We start from the raw sequence: 19,334 nt of genomic DNA, 5'->3' as shown, positions 1-19,334 counted from the left end.
GGGCTGTAGCTTATGATTTATACTCTTCCTGTGGTTACACTAAGTCATGTTTGGTTTTATGCAGAAATTGTGCAAAGTTGCTGTTTCTGTTGAGGGAATTTTGAGTTCATTTGAAAACCTGAAGCTAAAATAGGCATGTAAACTAACATAAAGTAGAAATAACCAAAGGCAAAATTCACAGCTTTTTTGTACTTTAACAATGAAAATACATCTGTTTTCTTGGCTTACATCTATGATCTTGTAGTTCTGCATTTTCTCAGCTTTACAAAAACTAACATTAAAATCCTAGTGAGGGAGGTATCGTTAACTCATTCAGAGGTTAATTAATTTCGCTCCTAGTAGACTCACTCATCATTTTGTTTTACATCCCATTCTTTCCAGAAGAAAAACACTGGACTTGCTGTTAAATCAGCAAAGCAGTGTCTTTGGTTGCAGTGTTTGAGCTCCATATGGCTCCACATGAGGACTGGTGTTCATCTCGCATATTCTGCTCTAGGTGGTAATGGAGTCATTTGTACTTGGTCTTAAGGAAAGTAGCTGTCATGCAGAGTTCAGCTATTTGTCTAAAACTCCTTTTAATTGAGGACTGAAATTGGTGGGTTTAACCCTCCACTGGATCTATTTTTGGAAAGTTCCTTTATTTAATATTGATTAAAAACATATCTCCTCTAATATGACAAATAGAAACTCTCAGATGCATTGTGAAATGCATACATTTTTACTAAAATTCAGTAGCACAAATGCCTTTTTATTTTCTGAATTGCACCGTTCTCATGCATTGCACCTTGTGAAAGGTCTACTTTTCATATTAAATAAACATTTCATATATTGTGGATATGTACATTATTTCAGCACAGGAAGCAAAATAATTTTAAAAGACGACAGCTTCTTCTGTGCCCTTGACATTTTATATTCCTTAGCCTTATATTGACTGGCGCTGGTATGCTCAGGTGCATGACATTTCAGCACTTTTGTGCCTTTGGAAATCAAGATAGCTTGGTTGGATATGGCTGCCACGTGGTGACTCTCGTGGCTGTTTTTGTTAGAGCAAAGGCAGCGTTTCATGGTGGAGTTGAATGGCATCAATGTCACATCAACAAAAAAAAAAGCTCTTTGATGCAAACCTGGCACGGTGAAATAGAAGACCTGCGTGACCTAGCTAACTCTGTGTGATTGCTGATAAAAGAGCCAGGAAAGAGTGAGTAAAACTGAAGATAACGGAGGTGCGGGGGAATCTGATGTTAATCATCAGGGTAGGGCTGACGAGCAGTGTGGTAGTTTTGCACATTCAGGTTTCTCCTGGAGCACAGAGGGCCCCGTATCTCACAGCGGGATCGCACTGTGACAAAAGGAAGGACCCAGCACACACAACGGGCCTGAGCAGAGGGAGAAAATGCAAGTCAGGGACTAGAACTGGGCAAGAAAAGCCACCCCCAGTCCTCTGATAAAGGGGAGGAGGGGGTGTGTTTGCACATTCAGCAAGAAACACCTGGAAAAAAATAGACAATTCAGATGGAAAAAGACTATTATTTGCTATATTTGCTGAAGTACCTGTTCAGGGGTCTGAGGCATGAAGGTATCTAGTGTATGGGGTTTTTGTTCCTCTTTCTTCACACCTTTATTAACAGCGCAACAGGGGAGCTGGTGAATACCACACAGCTCTGGGAAAATCTTTTGAGGGATGGTGCAGTGACCTGCAGAGTCTTAAGCTCAACTCTCCCAGAAGACAGGTCTACATCTTGGGCCCACCCACTGAGCGACTATGTCCACTGCTTTGGGCATGGAGTAGATGTAACAGCTGTTGGGGAGGAGCTTTCAGTCTTCTGCAGTGTGTGTGAAGGACATCTGGGAGCATGTAATGTTCAGCAGGAGAGCTTGGATTGCACCTGAGCTATCTTCCTGAGGCTGCTCTGTGTTTTACAGACTTTATCTTAGCTGTAGTAATAACGTATCATCTGAGTGTCATTTTAAGAAATCATTATGGCCATGTGGGCCCAAGGTGGTGGTTAATTGTGTTGTCTCCCTACCTGCAGGATACCTGGCTCCTCACCCCATATGCATTGCAACTTGTTTCTCGCTGTCCCTTGCCAGCAGTGAGACCTTCTCCCTTCACCTGGCATCTTCTGTGGTGCCTCTTTCCACACCATCATCCAGGTGCCTCTTGGAGCTGTTCTCCCAGGAGCTCTCTTCTCTGCAGTCTGATTTAGGCTGCTAATGAAGTAACAAAATTAAGGAGAAATAGTTGGCTGCAGTTCTGCATCCTTAAAATACTGTTTGCATTAGTGTTCACCTGTGGTGAGGATTATTTTCAGTGTGTTTTAGCTCTTTGCCCTGCCTTCCTTCCCTTTCCTCTGGACATTTCAGAGGTTACCTAAATAGAAACAGGAGCTTCCAGCCTCTGTGGATGGGAAAAGAAACCACTTGCAGAGCGTTACCCTTGCGCTGAACTGCCAGGAGCTGGTAATGGCCAGGCTGTCTCAAATCTTCAGCACGTTCATATTAAAAGCAGCATTGTTTATATGGGAAATGTTATTTCTATTACAGTTTGGTGCTTAGTGCCAAACAAAATTTGACATTTAAGTATGTCCAAAAGGTTATTTAAAAGTCTTTTACAGAGAAGCCTGTAACAAAATGTCCCATAATAGTTTGCATACCATTGCTGGACAATTTTTTTCTTAACTTGCAAGAGAATTACTGCGCCTGTGTGTGAGGCCTTGTCAGGGTTTGTTTTTCTTTAATATTCCTTTAACTTCTCTCTTATTCTCATCAACACATGCCACCAACTGATGAAAGTTTAACTGTGTCATGGCATATGAATGCTAACAAAGCAGAGGAGAAGTATGTAAACTGCTCGTCAGAATAATGGACCTTTTTTTTTTATTATTTTCTGCAAGTTTACAGATATTATGAGGACAACTATTACAGTGCTCCACCAAATGATGGTACTGTCAAGTTGTCAGGCAGAGGGTCCCCTAAGCTGTTTTGCTACTAACTTGAAACCGGTGTTAAATCCATGTCTGTTTCTTCATTCTCCTTCTTGAGTGTATTGTGTATTTGTAGCATCCCAAGCACTGCTGTTGCAGACAGATAACATAAAACGATAAGAAGGAAATAGTTACTCTTTATACAGTTTGTCCATTCACTTCTCTAAATTAGAAAGTAGATTGTATAATGCCAAAATGCAGTAAGGGAGACAGAGATGTTAACTTGTTCATTGAAGACTTGCTCATCAGTATGTGGATGTAAGTAACATTGCTTCACCCATCTTACCAGCAATGGCTATAACACCCCCCCACACACCCCCCCACATACACACACACCTCTAAATAGTACATTTTTACTCAAGAATATCCTTACAGGATTTAAGTCTGCACTAAAGCAATTCTATAACGTCTTCATGTTGGATGCGAGTGAAGTCATTCATGGGTACTGGTGGGGTTGTTTATTTGGTTTGTTTTTTCAGTGCTAGTTATTATCTGTTAAATAGGCAGTTGCAGTATGGGTCATTCTTTATTTTGTACTTCTTACATAATTCATTCATATCTGTAGCTTCGGTCAATCTTGAAGCACGTTTTAAACTCCATTTACACTGGACATAGCAAGTCTCTCCAGTAGAACTAAAACGATTGTCTTCTGGTCTTGATCCTAAAGAGATAAAGCAGATGATTTTCCTTAACAGGGGAGGAGTTTATTGCTCAGAGGAAACAAAGCTCTAGCAATAAATAAATAAGTAAAGAAAATCTGTTGGGAATGATTGGTGATCAGTATAACTGCATATACATCATCTGTCCTTGCAACATTAGCTCCATCCTGCACGTCGATGGCTTACAGAGACAGGCTGCTGAGAAGTTTTTTCACATACCAACTTCTTATGATAGGGATTAACAGAGCGAAATCGAGGTGGCACGTATAATCTATGTTTATTTTACAGTTCAGGAAAGAAGTGTCTCAGGAACTGGGTTCTTGTGGATAAAGCTCTTAGCTTAGCTGAAAAATGTTTCTAGTATGTTTTGCATCATACAGAGAAGCTGCAGTACTGATCAATAGTGTTTTTCATGTAGATGACAATGATGCTATACAATGGGGTTTTATAGCGATCACCTGACATCCATAGCTGAGCAGTATGTAAAAAGACAACTCCTAATGGACATTTACTGCCTGTCACTGTGTAATCATTTCCCACCAAGAGTGCATTGTCCTGAAATATAATTGAAATAAAATAGGCACTGTGCTGCTGTAAATCTAAATAGCTTGAAAATAGTAGGCTAGACTCCCCCAGCTTGCTGGGGACATTTTAATGGAAACATAAATACCATAATCATATGCTTTTTGCATGCATTTTGCCATTAAAAAGAAAAAAATGTTCATTTTAGAAAGGGAGACCTTTATGAACTGGTTTCTTTTCTATCAGAAGTGAAATCAAGTTATGTCAAAGGAATATTTGGTAACTGAAAATAACCTCACTTAGTTTAACTGTCATCTGTTTGGTGCAAAGAGGCAAGATGCTGTTTTTAATATCAGGCCATATACTTCACTTGCTGCTTTCCCAAAAACGAAGGGAGAACGTTTTATTTAGATGTTAACTTTTATTTGCTCAGTAGTATCTTTGTGCTAAAATTGGCATGAGAGTAATGAATCCCAGAAACTGGAAAGAAACACTCCAATATAATACAGGAATAAGTGAAATAAGCAGACCCTGTCTTTTTAGTGTGTGTAAAATAACTCTTCATAATAGCAGAATGGGTCATGAAAGCTATGAAATACTATATTGCCATGCCTGGATAAATATTTGTTAAAAAAACAAGGCTCTTGTGCCGCTATATTAAACTTCTTTATTAGTAGTGTCAGTCACAGGAGTGCTCTTAAGGCTGTGGGATCATTCATGCATAGGAATCTGACCTTACTGCCAGGCCCACCAGAGATGGAGATAGGAGTTATTACTCAGGGTGATGCATCCTGTAAGTGCTAGGATAGTTCTTGTTTCTTAAATGAAGAGATTTTTTGACAGTTCTGAAAGTTGACTCGAAGAGCGCTTTCATGAAGGCTACAGCACTGTAAACCGTCTAAGCAATGACATTTAAAACCTGCAGACCAGTGCAGAAGACTAACAACCTAGGTTGAATAACATTATGAGTAAGCTCTTCCCTCCTCCATTTATTTCCGTTCACTGGTGTGGAAGTGTTTTCCTACGCCTAGATCCCTTGTTCTGCATTGTTTATCACACTCTGCCAACAGAGCCCTACCGATGACGTGCTCTAAGGGGAAGAAACTGCTCATGTGGGTAAATACTCAAATAGGTTGCAAGCAGGGACCTGTTTGTTATCCAAGCTCCTAAATAACTGATAAGGTTTCATAAATTAGTAGTAACAGGTTTTAAATCCTTATCTTCCAATGAGCATCACCCTTTTGTGGCATAATGAAGCTTCATTCCTATGGGAGTCTGACTTCTGAAAAACTTCCCTGGCCTAAGAAATGGTGGCTATGCCACTACGGGATAATCAAACAGATTTTCCAAGCAACTCAGTGGACAGAAGTGGGTTAATGAACTGTTTGCAGTTCTCTAACATGTAAAACTGAAAATAATACTTGGAAGTCATTGTGGTATTTTTCCTCCTCTGTCTGTGATAACCCGGAGAAGGATTAGTTAGAGCCTCTATGAGACTCTTCATGGGGTTTAATTTCACTTTAGCGGTAACACATTGGGCTTTTTTGTTCCTCTACCCTTCATCCTATAAGCCCGTAATCCTTGCCCCCAGGACTGCCTAAAAATTAGCTTGGTCTCTCACAAACCCGTGTATTTAGAACCCAATAGACACTATTAGCATTGGCATTTTATTATCTTAGGTTGGTTGTTTTCTTTTGTTCTTCCATCTTGATAGAATATAAGACAAGTTTTAATATAAATTCATGAGGATTTGTGTAGGCTCCCTATTGTGAAAGTATGCAGTTGCACTCCCTGTTTGGGTTACCTCTTTGGTGGAATAAATGGCAGACTTACAGTGAACTCTATTCAGGTCTCCTGTTTAATTACTTGAAAGTCTTGGTTTCTTTCTGAATAGATACCAAGCACTGATACTGTTGTGAGAACCATGTCTTTCTCCATTTACCACAGCCGCAGCCTCACTTAAACCCCGGTGGCTTTGCTTCCTCTTTCCTCCAGCCAGCTTGCCATGTAATCTGAAGTGTGACTACTATTTGTTTGTTTTTACAAAAGCAGCCCGAGTTAGTACCTCTACAAATGGTTGCAGTGGGCAAATGCACAGAAAGATAAGAGAGAGATGAACTTCCCGCTCTAGGTTACAGGACAAGGGGATGAAGTGGGGCCCACCCGAACGTGGTCTTAGTGCTCCCCTTCTGAGCAATTGCTAACAAGCTCTCTTTGCTGGAAATCAGGAATATCCGGTTAGGTTTGTGACTTTCAATTCTTTCAGCTTAGCTACCACTTATGATGAGAGGCTATACTTATAAAAGGTAGATCAAAACCTGTCACTTTTCATCTGTTGAAGAGCAGAATATCTGTTAGGACTTTAAATATATTGTAACTGAATTATATATAATATTTTTTGTTGGTATATTAGGGTGGCAATTTGCACACAGATATAGATCAGTTAGGTGTTTCATTGCTTGGAGGAAAAACAACCTTTGCATTCTTTCAGATGGTAGAAGGCAGCATTTAATTTAAAAACAAAAGACCTTATATTATATATCCTAGTATGTAACCGAATGGTATGTAAAAACTAGAAAAGGCATGGAATGGTTATTGTATGGCTTGAGTTTGCAGTCCACAAAACCAGCTGCGTGTGTAACGTGCACATCGTTATTTCCCACTAATGCCATCAATACAATTTGGAGTTCTTCATCCTGAGAAAATTATGGGGAATATTTGAGTGCACAGAGCTGAAAAAGCAAAGGCTCTCCTGTTCATTAAATCAGCTGCTTTGATCCTACCAGTGTAAACTGTTAAAATCTGTTCTTTGCTAGTCCTGCTAACCGAAATTTGGATTGTGAACTGATGTTACGCAGCACTTGAACACCATAATTTAATCAGTTTAATTTGTTGTTGCTGTTGAATGTGGCCCTTTCTAAACAGAATGCACATTTATGATTCTTCCATCTTTTATGTGCCTCCAGTCAACCCATCTGTTCCTCTTTGGGGAAGGATTCAGGCTTCTGCTCTCCAAGTGTTTAAAGGCTGGGGGTTTGGCGTTAGAGAGTTGTCTGACTGTAGGAGAGGGGTGCACAGGCAGAGCTCAGAGGGAGTGCTGTGCATTCGCCAAGTTCAATCTATGGGTACTATTTGAAGTTCGCTCTGTAAATTAATGTGGGTTACTGAATGGAAAGTAAAGTTTTGGGTTTTTTTTATGTCTGTTCTTCTAACGGAGGCTTTGGGAAGGTTTTCCGTTCTGCTCTTTTTTATGAATGGTATCTCCTTCACAGATGCAACGGACTATATTTAACTGCAGTGTTCACCCTTATGGACAGTCTTGTTTGTTTATGTGACTTAAAAGCATCCTGCTTACGGTCGAAGTAGTTCAGCACTGGCGGAAGTGGTGGAGTCTAATTGCGGGCATGAATCCTCTGTAGTAAATTTTAGGAAGGAAAAGAACATCACTACATATATGTTGTGCAACAGTGGTTAATTCCTGTTAACATCCTGTACATTTATTGAATGAGTGCTTATGAACCATACTGCATTGGAAACCCTGGAAATTGAGAAATTGCTGAAAGATATCATTTCAGTTTTTTTCTTGGTGGGAAAGATGAAAATGCTTTTCTACTCATTACTCAGAAAGCTGTATGTTACTGGAGCTTTATATTTCATAGTCTATTGTTAAAGAATTGGCTTATAAAGGTGTTTGAAGTCTTGTTCCTTAAGCCTCAAACACTGTGAGTGAGACATTAAAAGGTTTCTTGCATGACCTATTGTATATGATTATGTATTTTTGAAAAAATGTTGTTCTAACATCAGACTTATTTACTTGCCATGAATTTTCTTTTCATTCCTTAAAATACTAGTGACATTTAAATAGCATTTCAATCTGATGTGTTCATAAAGTCTTTCTCACATGATGGATATATGAAATGTTATTAGAGTGAATAGATCACGTTATTTGTAATGGATAGGTATTTCGTCTGCCCAGTTTATAGTGATATTACATAAATGACTTAATTTGTGAAGGAAAAAGCAAATGAACAGATGTTGTTTCATTTTTATTTTCGCATATAGTTTTGTAACAATAATGCATGGTGTGCCTGAGCTGCACCACATTCTGTAATGAAATGTCTTCTGTGCGCAGCAATTCAGTCTTGATTACAACCTTCCCTCATTCCTAGGTTTCCTTTAAAAGGAAGCACAGCACAGGCTGGGATGAAAAGAGAGAGCAGAATTACTACTACCAACATTTTGAAAAGCAATTAGAGTCCTTACGACTTCAAGGGATATGAGAACTAATGCCCTGAACACTTCTCATTTCCACTTATCTTTGGGAAGGAAATTTACTCACAGAGGACCACAGTCCCCGCAGTAACAGGCCTCCTAGGTAGTAGGAGTAATTGTCCTAAAAGCAATCTGACCTGGCAAACAAAGGAGACAGAAAATGGTAGCATCGGTCTTTATTTCCTGAGCCATAGTTCATGGCCCATTAATAGTTGTAGCATGTATTACTGGGTGTTGCAGAAGAAACAAGCAGAAGCTGCCTGTCATTACTTTGTAATTGTATTAGTAGATGTAGTGTGTAAAAAAAAAAACGTGAAAACAAGGATAAAGAAAAGGAAGGTTTAGCTATGTGTTATTTTGCACATCATCTTAAACCGTGCTGTGTCTGCTTGCTTAAGATAAACTCTGCATATTTGCTAAAATGTTGTCAAATTAACCCACCCGTTTCTAAGGATTGCTAAATGCCCATCAAGGAATGGAGGGATGCATTGAAGCTATTTTAATTAGCAAAGTGTGATTTAAAGGTTGCTAAAATCAAAAAGAGCTTATTCATTTTTCATCAATAATCATTTTCCTTAATATTTCATCAAAACCTGCTGATTTGGAGACCACCTTCTGGGCTTTGATTCATTATGACTGCAGACATAATTTAATTTTCCCCCCTTTCTTCATTCTGTGATATGCTCTTTCATCTTTGAGACATTGTTAAGATGTTTCTAACATTCACAGATTGCTAATTGATCCAACTTTTTTAAAACTGTACTTAAGACAGAGGCTTCTTTCCCATGGAAGCAATTTTCCATGAGTTTGCTTTAGATAATACTTTTTTCAGTATTTGTATCTGATAAAGTATACATTTTAAAACAGGCATAGTAAAAATTGAGGACCTGTATGTTTTTATAGATGACAACTGAGGCAAAAAATATTGGAGAGGCAAAAATATTGGAGATGCAATAGAGGGAAATTAAGAGACTTGATACAGTCAGTAAAATTGCACAGTTGCTAAGTTAGGCCTCTGTAGTTCATCTAAAACTAACTTGAAATTAACATACTGCTGTAAGTAATGGGTTTTTTTTAAATCTAAATCTTTGGGGATCGTGAAGAAAAGCAATTATGGGAATTTATGCAAAGGCATTTTATGAAAGGATGTACAATTAAAAGAAATTGTTCCTTACGCTTTAGTAGGGCTGTTCATCTAAGTTTTGTCTACATTATCATACTCTGCTAATTTCTAGTCCCAAAATGCATTTGTGTTACTATTTCAAGTTGAGATTCATAACATGTTTCTTCTTGGAAGGTCTCCCTGTAGAGCAGTATCCAGAAAAACCTTCCTTTACTTTGTAACACCCGACGGTTGGTTACTCGGCATCAACAGAACGCAGGGGGTTGAAGCAGTCCATAGCTGCAAAATGTACCTGGGTCCTTTTCTGGGAGCGGCTGGAGAACAATCGCAGTCTTACTTTCCTTTGCTCATCTCTCACTCGCGAAAAGCATGTCAAACTGGGCAGATGTAGTCGATGTCCATTCTGTGCACGCACTGTGATTTAGGGCAGGGGCGTTTTTTTCTTCTTTATAGCGATTTTCCTCAATCCAGCCTAATTAGAATTTCAAAAAATGTCTTGCTTAGATGGTCAGAGCTAAGTTGTTGTTTCTTCTCTTAAGCCACACTGAACAGTTCACACAGACTGAATTTCATTAGCTTTCATTAGTTGCAGTTTTCTGATGTAGTTAAAATTGCTGCAGCTTAAGATGTCAGAATTTAACAGGAAAATAGGTAAAACTGAGACAGCATTCAGTGTCAGGAATAATCCTACTTTATTTGAGCTCATGTTTATGCTTTTTAATATTCCTTCTCAGATTCAGATGCCTCCATCATCTGTGTAGCATGTCATACAGGAGTGTGTGTCCACATTCATAGAGCACGTGTGCAGAATGAGATGCAGACACATGAATGTGGCAGAATTTCTGTGTGTGCATGTTTATGTCTGTGTATGGGTATAGAAAAAATCTCTAAAAATTCCTCTGCTCCAGAGGAAGTGACCTCCATTGCTCATCTAGTCCAACCCCCTACTCAGAGCAGTTTTGATCAGGTCAGGTTGCTTAGGGCTGCAGTTGTATCCTGTGTATCTCTGAGGATGGAGATTTTTATCCAGCTCCCTGGGTGCCTGGTCCAGTATTTGGCCAGCTCCATGGTATCAAAAAATAAAAAAAAAAGAAAAGCAAAAATAGAATGCTTCTGATATCAGAATTTCCCATGCTCCAGTTTGTGTCCATTTACTGTTATCCTATTGCTCTGCAACTCTGAGAAGTGTCTGGAGTGTGTGTACAAAGAAAAAAAACCCAACAACTTTATCTAAGATTTGGAATTTTTAAAAAAAGATTTGAAATTTTTCAGCAATCAAAATATTTCTTTAATAAGGATAACCTTACAAAATAATGCTTCACTGTTAGCACTGAACTTTTCCTAGAATGATTGCCAAAGTTAGCTTTTTCTCTTAAATCTCCTGTTGCATTTCTGTATTTCAGAATTGCACTTAGGTACGTAGCTTGTTTCTCTCAAATTATTTGAGTACATATGTCGCCATTTTCACTGCTGCACTACTCAAAAATTGAAAAATAAAACTTTGAGGACAAAGTATATCTCTTCATTCCTTTTGAAATACAGGAAGCTGCCTTTTCTCCTTTATTTCCCAGGTTTTGTATTGTGCATGCAACATTCAGCTCCAAAAATAGCACATCTGGAAGTGCCTTTAGAAAACAACTTAATGTTTGGTGTGCTATCAGCTTGCAGATGCACAACTATATACACGAACTGAGTTCTTGCTTTTCAGTCAGTCTCATTCGGTCGGTGGAGAATTGGGCTGCTCTCCTGCACGGGCAGGATTGCTGCCGTGTGGGCCCTGCTGCTGTGACGGCCTCTCTTCTTCTGCTACGGGATTTTCATTGTTTCTCTTCTAACACAGAGGTTCCACAGCTCATCTGCACAATCACCTGTATGAGATGAGATCATAAATCCCAGAGAAATGCCGCTGTGTTCGCTGAGAGGTGTGAAGCAAAGGCTTCCGAGCATTTCTCAAAGCCCTGCTCACCTACGTTCGTTCATGAGCTAAAATTCGCAGATGGTGAGTGCCGTGGTGTGGCAGGAACCGAACCTGGGGAGATGCGGTGCCTCCTGCAGAGCTGAAGGGCTGCACCGGAGGAGAGGGAGGAGGGAAATGAAGCGACTCTCCCGCGATCAGGAGCGCTGCAGGGCGGTGCTCGGGAGGGGAAACCGCCTGCCGAGATGCTGTGACAAAGGGGAGCCAGCTCTCCTCTCACCCTCAGGGGAAAAAAACCGGAAAGGAAAGAAAAATCAACTGCCCTCCTCCTTGTAAGCACGGATGGGGCTTAGGATGGTCTGTACAGGGGTGTCTTTCGTCTAGATAGTATATTTGCAAGGATCCTAAAGAGCTTCCTAACCTTTAATGGGGACTTGCAGTCAATATAACAACCATTGCGCCCCGCAGCTGATCCCCCACCACTCCCTGCGCTGACAAGCAGCCACCAGCACAGTGAAACACTGCTGCTGTTTAATTGCATATAAATCAGGGCTGGGGAGTGGAGACAAGCCAGGAGAGTCTGGAAGGAGAATTTAAGTGAAAAAGGTAATTACCTGAGCTGGAACATGGCCAGGGCACCAAGGTTAACACCTGTACGCTTGTGAGAAGTGCCTGGTGATATTCTTCCAGAAACCATTTTCTACTGAGTTATAGAAAAGACCTTGTTAGTCCCTTGGTCTGTCTCCCTCTGTAAAATGAATTGATTCCTACTGTGGTTTGTTCTATTGCTGGTGTAGTGCACGTTCAGTGGCTTTGAAATGGGGTTTGTCCACCAGCTTTATGTGGAGAGACAACCTCCTCTTTTTCTTTTATAGTTCTTGGTTGAGAAGACAATTGCCTGGTATTTAACCTAAATTTTTATTTTATCACCTCCAAGTTCTCTTGAATGTGCTACGGTCTAGGGCAGAGTGATGTAAAGTATCTGAAATTCCCACTACTTATCTGAGGGCATCCCTTGAGTTTCTAAGGAAGGAGGAAGAAATGAGTTACATGTGTGTTCCGCAGTCACAAAGCAAAGTAAATGGGCTGCTGAGACCTCTGTTACAGTGGTTAGACTGCTACAAAGACAAAAGCTAGTTCAGATACCACCACATCACACCTCTGAATAGACAAATCCTTACCATCTTCCTTTCCTTCTCTGTTTGGAAGGCTTCTTTTGTGAGCGTAGCTTAATCATACTTTCGTATTTCATCCTCTTAGTTCATTACTCCATCTTCAGTCAATTTATGTTCTCTGTGCACAGGAATACAATTTGAAGCAACTCAACAGTCACATCCTTCAGCATTCTGCCTAAGCTACTCAAACCTGCTTGTTGCTGAGGAGATATGGAGAGCAGAGCTGCATGCTCCCTCCAGTTATACAAGAACTCTGAAAAGTATTTTTCAAATTATTTCTCAGTAAGATATTTAGCTCATCTTAAAATCCTTCATACTTTCATTTGAAGATGGCTAGCTCTTGAATACCTGTCTCACTAGTAGTAGGAGGAGAACTAAATTTTGGGTTGCGCTTGGCCTTGTTTGTGAAGGGTACTTTTCGTTTGTAAGGACCCTACAGCATATCACAAGGTTGGGCACAGTCTGTCCTGATTTTCCATTATGCCTGTCAGTGTTAGCTGAGCACCTCTTCAGTGGAGGTATGCGAGTCATGGTGCCTATGTGCTCATGTCAGACTGAATGTGGACATTTAGGTGGAAAGCTTTTATGTAAGTTGAGCTAAGTCTTGGTAGCTGTGGCTGCAATATTTGTGTTCCTCACAGATGGGCACCGAGAAGGACTTCTCCACACTCAGCAGGGTGTTGCACAATCTGTACATATCGAAGCTAGGCGGTTTAAGATCTAATTTGTTGTTGTTATTAACTTTTTAGGTTTGATAGCATAACAATCTCACCAACATTTAGTATAAAAGAGAATTCTATTATAATACTAGATATGTTGAAACTTGCATGTGATTTTAAACTCCATTGTGTACCCAGACTGACAAGTTGTGCTAGCATACAGGAAATAAAAGGAGGTAAGAGAAGTTTAAAATCACATGAGCAGAGGAAGGCAATTTTATACAGTAAATAAATAAACTACTAGGAAGGAGGACTTGAGGGATGTGGTTGATGTGAGAGGAACATGTCAAAATAGGAGTAAATTAAAGTTAGAAGATATGGCTGAGGATTTAAGAGTGAGAATGAATTTGTGTGTCCGAGGCAAAAAGAGCTCCCAGACTGAGACTCGGAGGTGACAAGAAGTGGGGATGAAGGTAGTTACAGGGGCAAAAGAAAAGTAATTACATTTCAGCAGCCCTTAATCTATGTCAGGAAGTTCCTTGGCCATGATACAGTTCACACACAATTCACCATAATACACAAATTAAATTCTGCTGTAATACTTCCCCCACCCCCCCATATGAGCTTTCCTCCAGGATTCACCTGAGATTAGGCAAAGACATCTGAGTTCATTCATTCCCTCCCTGCAACTTCAGCAGTGCTGCAGATACAAAGACGAAGCTTTGACTGCTGCATCTCGTCATCTAAATTCCCTTTGGTATCACATCAGAACAATTCAAAAAGGAATGAAACAGCAGGAGCTGCAATGTAGGTGTTTAGGTTCTCGCTGCTTGGTCACATTACTATCTTGCTGTATCTGCGAGGGTGTTGCAAACTTGATTAAAAAAATTAATGATGAGAAACAAAAGGATGAGCAAAGAGAACAAAAGAAAAAAGTGAAGAGAGCGTGGAAGAAGTTTATTGCATGCAAGTCATCCAATTATCCCTCCGAGCCCAAATCCCTTGTCTAATTGCCTAAGTTGATCCTTCAGGACTGAACGGATTAAATGAAAAAGCAGGGCTGGTGGAAAGCAGCCTATGGGAGGCATTTTGTGAACAGGCTTGCATGAACAGCAGAATAGAGTTTCTATTTGCTTCTGTTTGTCTGTGCCTTCTGTTATCAAAAGAGTAGCAAAGAATGAAAAATATGAGGGCTTTTGATTACAAAATAGTCCCTTCGGCTCAGAGTCAGGGCATTGGGGGGTGCTGGGAAACGTATCCTGATGCTTTTTATGCTGTGCTTGTCTGTATGGTATATCTCTCTCTGGGATCATAAACTCTCGCTTTACACTGTATTAAGTTCATTTGGAAAACTGAGGGAAAAGAAAAACTTCTTTAAAATATCTCACTGCAAAATCACTAGACGCTGGAGAATGTCAGGATTGAGCTGGCGTTAAAATGAGAGCAAGCTGCAGCCCACATCGTTGTCTCACAGCAATCGCGTGTGCCAAACGCACAACTGAGGGAAGAAGACTGTCAAGCTTAATGTACCTTAAAGAACTTCTGTTTAATACATTCCTCTGCGTATGCACCAGATAAGGAAGAGTCCCATCTAAGAGCCTGATATCTCATCCTGTCATGCAAAGTATCTCCTGCAATTATCCCCTTCTAGACAGCATTCAAACACCAGCCACCTCCCAACATTAGGGTCAGGAAGGCAAAGAAAACAAGAAACTCCTGTAAAAGAGTGGAGAGCAGAGGAAATGAATCTTCTCCCAGTCTTGTTTCCTGTTGACCAAAACCTTCAGTTTTTGCCCAGTACACCACTCTGCAAAAGAGGACTTTCAGGACATAAACAAATCTTCAAGCAGTGATGCTATCTTACTTTTATTTATATAATGCCATGGAGTGTGGGGCAGCACTTTGTAGAGTTTATAGTAAGATCAGGTCGTCTCCCGTAAAAATCTTGCAGTTATTATGTGAAGTTTCAAGATGTAAGACAGCATTACAAGGAAAAGATGCTACAGAAATGTTAGGTGGTTCAGTTGGACGTCCTCAGGTGACATCCAGCTAAGAAATTAATTTCCTGAGAGAAAACTTCAGTAGAATGAAAACATTTGAATTGGAAGTAGCTTAACAGGGAGGACAGAAAAAGAAATGCTTTCTAAGCAGTCCTAAACTGACTTATACTTATTTATGCCTTCCTTACCTATAGCTCAAATTTTAGTTAAGAATAATAATTTTTAAAATTCCTACACGGTTATTTCATCAAAACGTTTTTCCAAGCCTGCTCTGTGTCAAACACTGAGTGATTAATGCAGTCAGACCGTTCTGACTAAATAATTGATACATTTTGACAGGCTGAATGTACAATGGATTACATTTGCTTCTCAATATCTATATGATGATTAACGTAACTAGGTCTTACATGTGCTCATCAAGGGGAGAAAATGCCCCAAAGAGAGTATTATTTGATGGTTCGATGAACTGAACTTTGATACTGCACTTAGACTGTTGATAGCATTAAGATAGTCATGATGGTTTATGGATCTAACTGTCAAATTAGAAGATTTCACTGAGTTAGAGAAAAAACTTGGTGAAATGCAGAGAATTTCAAGGAACTCCATTGACATGTTTTGATCCCACATTCCTCTTTGTAAACGCAAACCTTAGCTCCTGGAGGATGAATGGACAGCTCTGAAATATTCTAATTTAATGTGGTTCCATCGGACCTAAATCTGTTGGGATGTGTTCTAGCCAAAGCCACAGAGGTTCCACAAAAAATAATTCAAAGCTTTAAAAGGGAACTTATTCATGCCTAAATTAGAGAGCCACACTATCTGTGTAGTCAAAGGAGAACTAGTATCCTCAGGAGGGCAATTCAGAGCATCCAAGTGAGATAGCTTTAGGCAGAGTTGTAAATGCTCCCTACCCATACATATTAATCCTGCCCTGAGGTCATCTGATGGGAAGTTGATAGAAACTCATTAAATCCGAAGTCAGCCAAGCTTCCTCTCTGTGCGTGGTGCAAATGGAAGTCCATTCATGAAGGCTTGGCCATCCATAGCTCTCAAGGGACTGCCTGTTTAGGTCTTAAGTTGTTGTATACCCCTGATGTCATAGTAAATGAGCATCACTTTTGCATCTAGCTTTACAATATGAGAATAAAGTATGGAAATGCGATGATTCTCATGAAATGGAGGCACTGAGGAAGACGTTCACACACAATATTAAAGGAAATCCACATGTAGTGCAGAGATAGAGCTACCTGCATTGAGTAAACCCAAGCACTCTAGGAACATGCCTTTCTCTGATGTCTACGCAAGAACTCTGGTTCTCTGAACATATGCACTGAAAATTAGATATGTGAATATCCCATGGAAGGCAAATGCAATGCCTAAATGTGAATGTTCTGAGGAACTTTGGATGTCCTAAAGCATGCAAACCCAGCCTATAACTTCAATCAGGAAGGATGTGAGTACTTTTACATATATGGCATTCCTATGGAAATAAGTAACTGAAATGGCACTTAAATGTCTATGCTTAGGCATCTGAGTTGCTCATGGTCACCAGGTGACACAGCCGCAAATACAGTAGGCTGCAGTGGAAAGCTAAAGCTGATTCAGCTACATGCAAGATAAAGGTTAAAACTACCATACCGGCCTGGCCTTTCCTGTTGGTTAGGTCATTCCCTGTCCTCATTCATGTGCACAAGAAGTCAAAGTATTACATCTGAATATGATGGTGTATGGACTGGACAGCTACTGTGTAATCTCAAATGCATTTAAATGTTACAGCATTTAAAATACGTGTAAATGTTTATATGTCAAATGAATACTAACCGAAGTATTTCATTTAGAGGATTTTAATCATTAAGTATTTGGACCTTTCATTTGCCTCTCTCTCTTCATTATTTGGAAAAGGAACTTAAATTCTTCACTGCCTTTGTAAGCTGTTTTCCAGGGCAGGAATATATGCAAGAAGAAAAGCAGTGAAGATTCAGCTCATTGAATCTGGCCAGTTTGAGAATGTTTCTGAGCTCATATTCTTCTGGAGGCTCAAAAATCATTAACTAAGCACTGCCTGTTACACTACATTCAAAGCCTATTTATTTTTATTTTAAGTTGACTTAAATGCATAAATGTCTATTATATCTTACCAGCTACTTCTTTTTGATGGCTGTTTAAATATCGCAGAGCTATAGGCCCGATTACCAAATTGGTAATGAACTAGTTTTTTTGTTTGTTTTCAAAACCAATATTGTTTCCATATTGTACTATAAAAGTTTACATGCTTCAGTAGAAATAATGCCTTAATTGTTGAATAACATCTACTCATAGCTTTTGAGTAAACTCTGCTGTGCAATCTCTACTTACTCATACTTGAGTCTGAAAAATGAAATGTTGTTTACAGACTTTTCCTCAGCAGTTTCAGTTGCATATGGTGGCCCTAATTTGTGTCTGAACCTCTGAATGGCTGCTACAGAAGAATCTACCTTTCAAGGGCAAAATAGCTATTGCATGTTCAGTTAATTCCGTTTCCTGGAACAGGATGAAAACTGTTTTAGAAAGAATTTTTGAGAATGTGTAAGACCATAAGAATTTTTGCTTTATGTAGACAATATAGGGTATGATAGATTGGGGGAGACATTGTTCAGAGAATAATTTGAAACAGCATATAAGAATTCTGATATCTCAGCAACTGTAAAATTGCTGAAGAAGTTGTGGCGTAATGTAGTCGATCCCTTAAAATGCAGTAAGAGATTATTTTAAGATTTGTAATGGAATTTTTCTCACTTGATTATTATAATTGGCTCTATAAGTAACACATTTTAAATATTTTATGTTGGCAATGCCAGCTTAACAAAGGGCTTAACATGAGAGAAATGCAAATAGACTTTGGTTTACTTCATATGCAATAATTATTAAAGGAAAATTGGTTCATAAATGATTCTCAAATTGATACACATCTTTTCAAGCAGTGTTCTTTGCTACTCTCAAACTCTACAACTACCCTGATATGAAGTTATAGGTTTCTCAGGAGAAGGAGGTAATCTATTTTCCGTATTACTAGTGCATAAGGCAAAAATACTAGATTTACAGTGGAAGTTAAAGGCATTTTTTTGTCTGAGGAGGATGAAGCATTGGAAATAGATTGCCTACAGGTGTTATGGTTTTTTCCAACATCAGAAGTCTTTAGGGTCAGGTGAAGTTGGCATAACTAGGTATATCTGAGTCTTCCCAGAGCAGGAGACCTTCAGGTCCCTTCCAGCTCTATTCTTCAGACAAGGAAAACCATTTGAGTTCATTGCTCGTTTTTGTGTTGACTGTTAGATGGTGTTGTATAGCCTTCCTGGTGGATAGTTTCTGATTTGGCTTTTGCAGTTGGTTTTTGTTGTTTTTTAGGCACATTCTTGTTCTTATAAATGAGGTGATTTTTTTTTAGGATTATTTATCTCTGTAATTATTTTTTTTTGCTTTCATGTAACATGTTTACATTCTAAGTCTTGGAGGATGTGTTTCTAGGGCTAAGGGGACGGGAAAAGAAAAGGAGAGCTGTTAGAGGTGATAGCATTTATTGTAAGGACCCTTTCTGTGAAAGAGTTCAAAATGGAGTAAATTAAATTATCTTGACCTTAGCATAAACTCCAGTATGTTATAGGAAGTCACAACTTCAGAGCTAATGCTCTGAAAATTCATGAAGACGTAACTTTGCCAGAGAGGCAAATGTTTAGTTTTGGTATGTCTGAAAAATAAAAGCTGTAGCTACTATGTTTAAACTGCTGTTATAATAAATATTTTTAAATAAGTATATTGCTTTGGGTTCTTTTAAGAAACACCTCATTATTACTGCAGTGGTCTTCAGGGTGCTTTTAATCAGAAAATCATGTAAATCGTTAGAGTGTTTGGCAGCTAATAGACTTCAAGCTTTGGATGAATTATTTTGTGCTCATACAAGTAATAGGCATATTAAATCTAAGCATTTCATCATCATATCTCTAATACAAGAGAAACACATGGAACAGTGATACTTAGCACTTGTGAAG

At 39.3% G+C, this 19,334-nt stretch overlaps 1 protein-coding gene across 1 annotated transcript in view; it reads left to right on the top strand.

Moving 5' to 3' along the window:
• Nucleotides 1–19,334, top strand: part of PARD3 (par-3 family cell polarity regulator) — a gene marked incomplete at its 3' end in the record, with an annotated part of 453,440 nt that overhangs the window by 355,892 nt on the left and 78,214 nt on the right. The window lies entirely within an intron of this gene.

This window comes from Gallinula chloropus (genome assembly GCF_964237585.1).
Source record: "Gallinula chloropus genome assembly, chromosome: 2".
NCBI lineage: Eukaryota > Metazoa > Chordata > Aves > Gruiformes > Rallidae > Gallinula > Gallinula chloropus.
This window is presented reverse-complemented; position numbering and strand designations above follow the sequence as displayed.